Below are 11,185 nucleotides of genomic sequence, written 5' to 3'. Positions count from 1 at the left end.
CTCTGCTGACAGTTGACGGGGTCTTTGTTACTTTCAGTGCACTAACCTGGCCTCACTGTCAGGACTCTGATTGGCTCTGTCTACCTCTGCGTATACACATTTCTGTATATTGTATTGTACAGACTCTCACTGGTCCAACATGAAAGATTGCCTCCTTCTACACGTCATGCCAAATTGTAATTGGTCCTTTTGCGTATCAGTCCATTTTTTTTCCTTGCAGTGTTAGGTGGCACAATGTGAGACTAAGCATGAGCATGAAAAACATAGTGTGTTATGGTGTCTGCAGACTTTATAATTCATTATGAGCCCTGCCATTGTAGAGATCATATTTTCTTATATATCAGAGTAACTGTAAGACATCATGTACGCCATACTGAGATATTACAGTCATGCTTCTAAAGCAGTAAAATGCAAATATATTAAAGATATGGATTAAAAGTTTACTCCTCTACGTAGGTGATCAGCATACTACTGGAACAGAATATGTGTCCAATTTTGTTGCATTACAACTTGTTTCATATATATAAACAAATCCAGTTGCCCTTTAAATAGCACGTAACCATTTTATTGGGGAAGAAATGGTCCAACATGTTTTAAAGCTAAGGCCTGTTACATTAACATTCTCCTCTAAAGTCACTCTTATGAAGAGATGCATGAGGAAACGTTTGGGTATGTCTCCTTCCTGTCTGATATATCTCCTCTCCTCTCTGCATGAGATGACCTCCTATCCATTTCTCTCTGTGTTAAAGATCTATTTACAGAGATCCTGAGAGAACAGTCACCTCCAGAGCAGTTTCCTGATCAACTTACAGCAGCTTAGATCCCGCTTTCCACTGAGAACCATCACATGCTGCTTCACGTGACCCAAAACAGAGCCCATATTAACATAACACTACTCCCCCTGCCACAGGTAACAGAACAGTCCCGGTCCCACTGCTGACACATACACGGCTGGGCTGAAAGTGGCACACTGGTGCCGGATTCACAAAAGTGTCTTACAGAAGAAACTCTTCTTAAGCGTAGTGTGTGCTAGTTTAAGTTTCGTTTTTTTCTCGTTTTAGTTTTGTAACTGGATCTATCTTCCCTGTGCTTTGGTTCCCTCTTTTGTGTCTTAAGCCTGTGCTCTGTGCTCCTGACTGTGGTTTTGGTTATTTCTCCAGATAAGTGTAGTTCTCCTTTGGCATTCCACTAGCTCCCTCTTGTGGTGATTTGTGTTTGTTCTCAGTTTTCATTTTTGAAGTATTTTGTATATTGCGTTATAATAATTCATAGTGTTTTGATGGATATTTGACACTTTATGGCACTATCTGAGAATGTCTTAAGAGTATTTTTTGGTGCCTATTAGTGAGGTCAGGTACTGATGTCAGCACTTTGAACAGTAGCACCACTCCAGATCATCCCAGTAGCATTAGACTATGGTTCTTTAATTCAGAGAACACAGGTTTCATGGGCCTCTTGTGTCCTCTGGTGGCATGGTGACCTACAGCTCATATGTAGCTGCTCCAGAGTGTTTCACTCTATTGGTCAAAGCCTTTCTGTAGAGAGTTACATAGTGGCAGGTGACTGTGTTCACTCTGTAGAGATGTCCAAATACTTTAGGACACAGACTCTGGACTCTGTTCTGGACTTTATCAGAATGACCTCCTCCTCCTGCCTCCCAGATACTACCGCTCCGATCTGGTTAAAACCTTATCAGTACAGAGCCTTAATCCTGCTTAGAGCTCTTATCTAGAACCTTAATCCGCTTAAGAACACTTATCTAGAACATTCATCCAGTTAGGAGATCTTATCTATAACATTAATAATGTGTTCTTTATGTCTGTTTCTCTCTCTCTCTCTCTCTCTCTCTCTCTCTCTCTCTCTCTCTCATACAACTGCTTACCTTCTCTCTTATTCTTCTCCTTCTATACATCTTTTTTTTCTTTCTTTCTCTAATCTCTCTTGCTTTCTTTCCCGTCTCTCAGTCATTTCTCCCAAAATTACCATGCTCTTCTGTTTCTCTGTTCTCACTCTCTGTCTGTCTCTCTCTCTGTCTCTTTATCTCTCTGTCTCCAATGAAATGCATATGAGGTGATCTTTGCTCAGACGCTGGTTCCCATGGAAACCCCCCACTGCACTGTACTGCAGAGTCTCAAGGACTATCTCTCTGTATAAATGTGTGTGTGTGTGTGTGTGTGTGTGTTTTCTCCTCACTTCAAATGACATCTTTGAGAGTGTGTGCTCAGGGCATTGTGAGAAGGCACAGAGAGAGAGAATGTTTTTTTCTTTTCCTCTGTAACCTCACACTGAACACAAACACACACACACACACACACACACACACACACACACACACACACACACAATCACACACTGATCTACAGTTACTTAATACACTGCACTATATATATAGTATGTATGTATGTATAACTTGATTCTATGGCAATTTTACAGTTCTGCACTTGATCCACAAGGGGCAGTGCATATAAACTCAAACAATTAATCAGTCGGCGTTTATTTACACTGGTGGCACTAAGAGTGATCCTCGTAAAAGGCTTTTAATTGTAAATGTACAAGCACATGAATGACACTACTGTTTAAGTTGGACTGGAAGAACCAGAATATACCTGTCACACCAGTACTTTGGAATGGAAGCAGAAGAATGTGACTGCTTGCTCGTTTAATGTGGATCAGGGGTGATGGAATATACAGGTGAGAAATGGTGAGTTAGAAAGTTGTAATGCATGTCATAAAAGCACACTGTTTATAGGTCAATAAATAGAATTTACAAATTACAAATAAACTGAGCCAACTATCAAACCTTGAGATGGAATCAGCTGAAGTTACACTAGATAATGTGATGAAAACATGATGTTCCTTTTCCTGTTTCAGAGGTGAAGTGTGTGTGTGTGTGTGTGTGTGTGTGTGTGTGATTAACACATTTAAACCTGAGATTGGATGCAAACCCTTTATATAACACCATCATCTCAGACAAATGAAACTCTCCCAAAGCTTGACACTCTTCACTCTCACATTTCACATAATGTCTTCAGAAATCACAAAGGAATGTTAAGGTGTCTAAATTACAATAAAACAGATATATTTAAATGTACAATTCTTTTATATAATACACTGAAGACGCATAGAATGAAAACAAGTTACCAGAGAATAGAAGAAAATATACAAAATGAAGTGGAATAAAAAATAAGAGAAAAAGGAAGAAGTTTGTAAATTGTAAAAAGTGAAGAAATTGAAGACAAAAACGTAAAGAAAAACAAGGTCAAACAATGGGCTGCACTTACAATACTCTTAAAATGAGGGTTCTTTAAGGGTACTTTGGTCAAAACAATGGTTCTATATAGAAATATGGACACTAAATAAAACCTTTTGCATGTTTAAATGGTTCTTTGCATTGTGAAACTGTTCCTCAGATTAATGAAAATTGTGTATGTGTATGGTCCTATACAGCACCATAGAGGTTCTTCTATTGCTATGGTGCTACTTAGAACCCACTTTTTAATGAGATTCAACATACACACACTAGATTCTGGCCAATTGCCCATGGTTACTGTCTTCATTTGGAAACTCTTCAGCCGAGAAGCTACAGCGGAGAGTGATAAACAACTCCTGCTGTCCATTAGAGGATGTACTTGACAAATAATGCTAGTGTCTGATTGGCTGCGGTTGACAGTCTGACCTGTACCCCACCCACTGATCCCTCCCACTGGTGCCACACAAACAGTTTGAGGCAAGTGGCAAAATGACAAAGTGTTGTTTGAGCAGGGAAATCCAAATGATGTAAAGTGTGTTACTGAAACACAGTGTTTTCTGTGAAGTTTGTGTGCATGTTTGTGTGTGTGTGTCTGTAAATGGGTATGGGATCTCCAGGTTTTTGTTTTTGTTTTGTGTTACTTCAGTAGAGGTTGAAAATAACAGAAATAAATAGTCTCCAGAATTTTAATATAAAAACACAAATTAGAAAGATCAATTTACTGAAATTTGAGGGCGAGTGGGTGGTCAGGGGTGCTTTAGGGGTTGGGGGTGGGGGGGGAGTGCACAGTTTTAAAGTAGACACTCTAATAGGACACATATCTAATAAGGTTGAAAAACTGTAGCATAAACTGCAGGGTGTGTATCTACAGCTGCTAAATGAATTTGTTTTTCAGGTACAGTTTGTGAGTGTTGACTGACATGTGGTTGACAGCCTGTGGGTGTTTTTTTTTTTTTTTTTTTTGTAGAATGTGGACTAACCACACAAAGTATAACCCAATCTTGTAATACTGAACAGAAATAAAAGGCACCCCAGTTGCCTGTCAGAGAATGTCTGGATTTTACTTCTCTCCATGGATTTAGTCATAATAATCCCATATTCAGTGCTTTTTCCAGGTGCTTTTCTCACTCGAGGTGTCTCCACTGTTCTTAGAGTGTTAATTAATGAAGAAGATTGCAGTGTGAGACGACAGAACTCAGGGGGAGAAAAAGTCTCTGTGAAAAGTTTCAGGTTTACTAAAGGAAAAGGAAATAAAGTATGAACCCTTATGAGGTGATCAAGTCTGAGAGGGATATTGTATATAGTTTTTACTAAATCAGTAGTGATGAAACCTTTATTTAAATTTGTCAGGATAAACATGATTAAATTCATTCATGAATCCATTACGTCTGATATTTTAATGTCAATGACCAACAGCACTGTGATTTGTGAATGTGATAGTGTGCAGGTAGACGATAAATGTGAACAACACAATCTGACTCTGATTATTATTTGTATTTGTAATGCATTGTTTTATTTTTAATAATATAATTGTCACGAATCACGGGGCGGACTGATGTAGGCGGACGCACTTGCTAAAACACAGCGATATTTAATATATCAAAATAAAGAAACGAAACTAACACAAACGGACTTTAAGGGCAAACACGAAGTTAGAAAACAACAAGAGTAGAAATTTATACAAAATGACGACAGGACTGGGAAACGAAACGAAATGACATGACGAGACTAGGAAAGAGCAAAACAACAAACCTTTACAAAACAAAGAAACAACATTACATGACTAGGAATGGTAACGGCACGACTTGGGATAGGAAACAAACAATACAAAACAGACTTAAAGTTAGGAAACACGATAACTGAAAAACAAATAACGACTGAGGAAACCAAACGAGGAACAGCAAAGACAGACTGGACTTAGAAACGAAACGAAGACATGAAAAACAATGACCGAATAAAGAGCGGAGACAGACAGACTTGAGAACGTAACAGAGACCGAAACAGGGAGGAACAAATGATAACGAGTACGAAGACAATACAAAATGAACGACAACAGGAAGTGAGGGAAGGGGACTTAAATACACAACACAGACGAGACGCACCTGGACAGATAACAAGGAGGACGGGTTATGAATTTTTGTGATCTAGATTTTAAATAAAATATATTAACATAACATAACAAAGGTTTCTATTGTATTGCTTTTTGCCATGTACAGAAGAAAAATATCCAAAAAAAAAGTTAAGAAAGTTTATTCAGAGTATTCATCAGTCAAAAGTGTTTAAATGCTTAAAGGAAAAGTCTACAATTATGGGTAATCACAGTTCTCTCTGGTTTGTTTATGTTCAGAAGCTAAGCATCTTTTAAGGTGGAACAGTGAGTTTGAGGGGAAATAACAGACTGTTGTTTGTATGTGGATAAAGTGTAACTTGTCTGTAAGCTTTTATTCAGTTTGAATTCCCACAGAAACTGATTTGTGGCACTGTCTGTAAGCTGTCTCCCAAGTGTGCAGACATTTCCACCTTAAGTGATCCAAAACAGCAAAAATATGTCAGTGTTACCGACCTATGGAGCAGGAATACAGCAATATCCTCTGTGCCTCTGTTGACAAAAACAGAGAGAGAGAAAGCCTAGCATACCGGGTCAAGAGAGTTTTCTTTTTCACTCATTTACAGACACTGGGACTTCGTAAACACATTAGACCGGTTTTTCCTGCACACACTGTCTGGAGAGCAAAAAATGGTAAGGAAGCATCTTCTGAATTTTATAAAAAGTGTTTTTTCTTTTTTTTTTTTTTACAGCCGTAAACATCATCTTTAAATGTGAAAAAGTGTAAAGGAAGAGAGATACCAACAAAAGTGAACAAGGGAAACAGTTAAAAAAGAAATATAAATCAAACCAATAGAAGTCTTCATGGCTCAGGTGAATTTCTAGGATGTTTTCAATCACACTATTTAACTTGACCTACACTAACTGACCTCTCACACTGCAATGTAATTAACTTTGCATTTGAAGCTGATCATATCAGGGAAAAGTATGAAAAATGTACTTAAAGTTTACATAAATGTACAATGTAAGCTTTTATTCAGTTTGAATTCCCACAGAAACTGATTTGTGGCACTGTCTGTAAGCTGTCTCCCAAGTGTGCAGACATTTCCACCTTAAGTGATCCAAAACAGCAAAAATATGTCAGTGTTACCGACCTATGGAGCAGGAATACAGCAATATCCTCTGTGCCTCTGTTGACAAAAACAGAGAGAGAGAAAGCCTAGCATACCGGGTCAAGAGGGTTTTCTTTTTCACTCATTTACAGACACTGGGACTTCGTAAACACATTAGACCGTTTTTTCCTGCACACACTGTCTGGAGAGCAAAAAATGGTGAGGAAGCATCTTCTGAATTTATAAAAAGTGTTTTTTCTTTTTTTTTCTTTACAGCCGTGAACATCATCTTTAAATGTGAAAAAGTGTAAAGGAAGATAGATACCAACAAAAGTGAATAAAGGAAGAGAAATATAAATCAAACCAACAGGAGTCTTCATGGCTCAGGTGAATTTCTAGGATGTTTTCAATCACACTATTTAACTTGACCTAAACTAACTGACCTCTCACACTGCAATGTAATTAACTTTGCATTTGAAGCTGATCATATCAGGGAAAAGTATGAAAAATGTACTTAAAGTTTACATAAATGTACAATATGGATTTTGTAGCATTTCATTCTATTTCTAAAAACTCCAGACCCTCAAAGAAATGAATCTGTATCATCCTTATTCCCCTGACCCTCAGGCCTTCTGCATTGTTATTGCCCTGGAATTACTTAATGATGAATATTACAGCAAAGATTTATATACACAGACCAACTATAACATTATGACCACACCCTTGGTTCTGTCATTCTCTCAGCTCCACTGTCACAGGAGCACTTTGTAGTTCTGCAATTTCAAAAAAATGCTCTGCATACTTTGTTTGCTTTTTTTCCCTGTTTTCAATGCTCAGAACCTCCACAGAGCAGGTATGATTTGGGTGGTGGGTCATTCTCAGCACTGCAGTGACACTGACATGGTGGTGGTGTGTTAGTGGGTGTTGTGCTGGTGTAGAGTGGATCAGGCACAGCAGTTAACAGCCTGCTGAATTTAGAATCAGTTCCACCTTAAGAAAACAGCAAAACTATGTCAACATTACCCATGTAGGGAGCAGAAATAGAGCAACATCCTTTTATCGTCTGCCATCTAAAGCATAGTATTATTAGTATTTTTAGTAGTAGTAGTAGTGGTAGTAATAGTTGTAATAGAAGTAATAGTATTGTTGTTGTTAGCACTGCCATTGTATAACACCATCCTTTAATTAAACAATTATAATATATTATAGATATATGATAGTTTAAATAGAGGATAGTGTTATACAGTGGCAGTTGTTATAATAAAGTAAACACATAACAATTTCAACATAAAATCATTATGAGTCATAACAGAGTCATGAATACACTTGATGGAATGGAAGAGAGAGACATAAATTTATATATTTAATAGAATATAAAGAAAAATTAAATAAAGAAAAATGATAGACGTAACAATCTTACAATCTTGTATCAATTTTTACAATTAAAGAATTAAGCACCATTTTTAAACACTTTTTATGAAGCTCATATTGATAAGCCTTTTACTCTTTGTTACTTGGTAATAGTGTTTTGTGAGCATACATTTAACTCTAATATTGTGTTATAAGTTTATTTTAATGAGATAAAATGTATTATTTATTTTACATTTACAAGTGCCACTGTTCATTATAAATCCTTTTAAATGGATAATATACTGTGCATAATTATATAATATTTATTTGATATTATATATATATATATATATATATATATATATATATATATATATATATATATATATATATATATATATATATATATATATATATATATATATAGGACAAGAGTGGCTTTGGAGTATATACTCATTTGGATAGATGATTACATGAAAAAGTGGTGGAAATGATGTGAGTTTGCAGAGTATACATAAGGCTGAAGGGAGGAGTTCAGGCATGGTCCTACTCTGGAAATAATGTTATTATCTAACTATAGTTTGCTAGCACCAACCATGCCTCTAAAAACTGAAATGTGAAGGTGAACTCATATATTTTTGTGCAGGAGTTCAGGGTGGCTTCAGAATGCGTATAAAGCAAAATGCCCCAAAATGACAAGGATGCTAGGCATTAAGTGCTATAGAATGTTTAGGTTGAGAGGTAATTTTGGCCATGGGGGTGTCCTGGATCCTGAGTAGGTAAGTAAAAGGGAGAGTTTGTGAATTCATGAATTGACTGCCTTTAACAACCTGGTGCATGACTGAGCATCATGTGCGAGGGTAGACAAATAGCATTAAGTTGAGTACCTTGAATGCCCTTTATTAATTATGATGATAACAGAAAAGGTACAGTAGAGAAGGATGGTGTGACTGGGTAGATAGAGTCTTTAAATGCCATAGTGACAAAGGGGAAGTGATTGCGGCATGTCATAGGGTCATCAGAAGTTGAATTTGGAGAGGCAGCATGTGAGAGGGGGAATTAAAAGTGTGGAAGAAATCCAGATAAGAGGTGGCCTCAAGTGCTAGGAGCACTGTGTTGGAAACTGAGAGTGGCCAAGCTGTGAAGGGTAGAGGCAGGTACAAAGATCCATAGCAGGAGAGTGTGCAAATCAAATCAAATCAAATCAAATTTATTTGTATAGCGCTTTTTACAACTGACGTTGTCACAAAGCAGCTTCACAGTTTCAAAACAGAACATTTAAATCAAAGCCCAATGCAAGCAAGCCGAAGGCGACAGTGGCAAGGAAAAACTCCCTCGAGGCTGGAGGAAGAAACCTTAGGAGGAACCAAGACTCACAAAGGGGACCCATCCTCCTCTGATCAAACTATAGATTGAATTTTAAATGATCACCAATGAAGTGTCATTATTTGAGATCTGAGTAATCTTGGTGGTTCATAGTGTGTGATGAGGTCTTGCAAGTATTCAGGGACGAGACCATATAAGGATTTATACGTGAGTAAAAGAATTTTGTAATCAATACGGAATTTAACTGGAAGCCAGTGAAGGGCCGATAAGACTGGACTGATATGATCAAATTTTCTAGTTTTAGTGAGGACCCTGGCTGCAGCATTTTGAATTAACTGGAGTTTACTCAAGTTTCTGCTGGAGCATCCTGATAAAAGTGCATTGCAATAATCTAATCTTGATGAAATAAAAGCGTGAACTAATTTTTCCGCATCTGGGAGGGATAAGGAATTTCTTAACTTAGCGAGGTTCCGAAGATGTAGGAAAGCTATTCTTGTAATGTTACCTATATGCTGATCAAATGATAGATCTGAATCAATTATAACACCCAGATTTTTAGCTAATGAGCTAGGGAGAACAGGTAAGTCAAAATTATGTATTAAATCTGATACCTTATTTATCGCAGGTTTTGGACCTAGAAGGAGAACCTCGGTTTTGTCGCTGTTTAGCAGAAGGAAATTATATGACATCCAATGCTTCACTTCTTTAACACAGTCCTCCATTTTCTTTAATGTAGGTTTGTCATCTGGTTTGGCTGATATGTATAACTGTGTGTCATCTGCATAACTGTGGAAGGTAATGCCATGCCTGCTAATAACTCTGCCCAGTGGCAGCATGTATAATATGAATAGTAAAGGTCCTAAAATGGAGCCTTGGGGAACTCCAAATCTCATTTTTGTATGAGTAGAAGAAACATTATTTATGTTTACAAACTGATAGCGATCTGTGAGGTAAGACTTAAACCATGATAGGGCTGTTCCTGTTATTCCAACCATGTTTTTTAATCTTTCTAGCAGAATAGTATGATCAATTGTATCGAAAGCTGCACTGAGGTCTAGTAGAACTAGCATGGATACACAGCCTAGATCAGAGGCTAGAAGAAGGTCGTTTGTTATCTTACCTAAAGCTGTTTCGGTGCTATGGTGTGGCCTAAAACCAGATTGAAATTTTTCATATATGTTATTCTTATGCAAGTATGACCTAAGTTGTTGGGCCACAACTTTTTCTAAGATCTTAGATATGAAGGGAAGGTTAGAGATGGGTCTGTAATTGGATAGTACACTAGGATCAAGATTTGGTTTTTTGATCAGGGGCTTAATAACTGCTAGTTTAAATGCTTTGGGTATGTGACCTAGTCTAAGGGACGAATTTATGATTGTTAAAATGGGATTGATTATGACTGGTAATACTTCTTTAAATAGTTTTGTTGGTATTGCATCAAGTGTGCAGGTCGTACAATTTGACGAGTAGATGATTTTCTCCAGTTCTAGCTGTGGTAGTGGGTCAAAGTCCTCTAATCTTTCTTCTATGTTTTGTTCTATATCATCCACACCAGATGACAGGCAGGCTGGATTTAGTAATATGGTATTTATTGTTTGTCTAATATTTTCAATCTTATTGTTAAAAAAGTCCATAAAAGCATTGCTGGTGTGAATGGCTGGGATCTGTGGATCAGTAGCTGCCCGATTGTTTGTAAAGACATACAATTGGGGCATTGCAGACATAAAGTGAGGGGTTGAGACAAAGGTACACAGTAGGAAAGAGGATGAGCTGTAAAGGATGAGGCAGGGGCCGTCACAGCCGCAAAGTGGAGTTAAATACTGAATATTGTCAAAATTAATGCTAACGTATTTTGTATGAAATTCTTAAAATTTTTATATTTATAATATGTCCAATATACATTTCTCATTCTAATATTTTTAAACATCAACTATTTATTTTGTTTAAATATGTAAGAAGGAAATATCCACTGTGTATATCTTATATTTGAGTCTTAACTAGAGTGTAGTATATGTTTAAATTACATGGCAGATTAACTCTCTCCAGTAACTGGTATTTAGCACAGAATCAGATCATAAAACACTCTCAAACTATTAAAAT

The sequence above is a fragment of the Hoplias malabaricus genome, chromosome 7 (assembly GCF_029633855.1).
Source record: "Hoplias malabaricus isolate fHopMal1 chromosome 7, fHopMal1.hap1, whole genome shotgun sequence".
Taxonomy (NCBI): domain Eukaryota; kingdom Metazoa; phylum Chordata; class Actinopteri; order Characiformes; family Erythrinidae; genus Hoplias; species Hoplias malabaricus.
Note: the sequence above shows the minus strand (reverse complement) of the source record.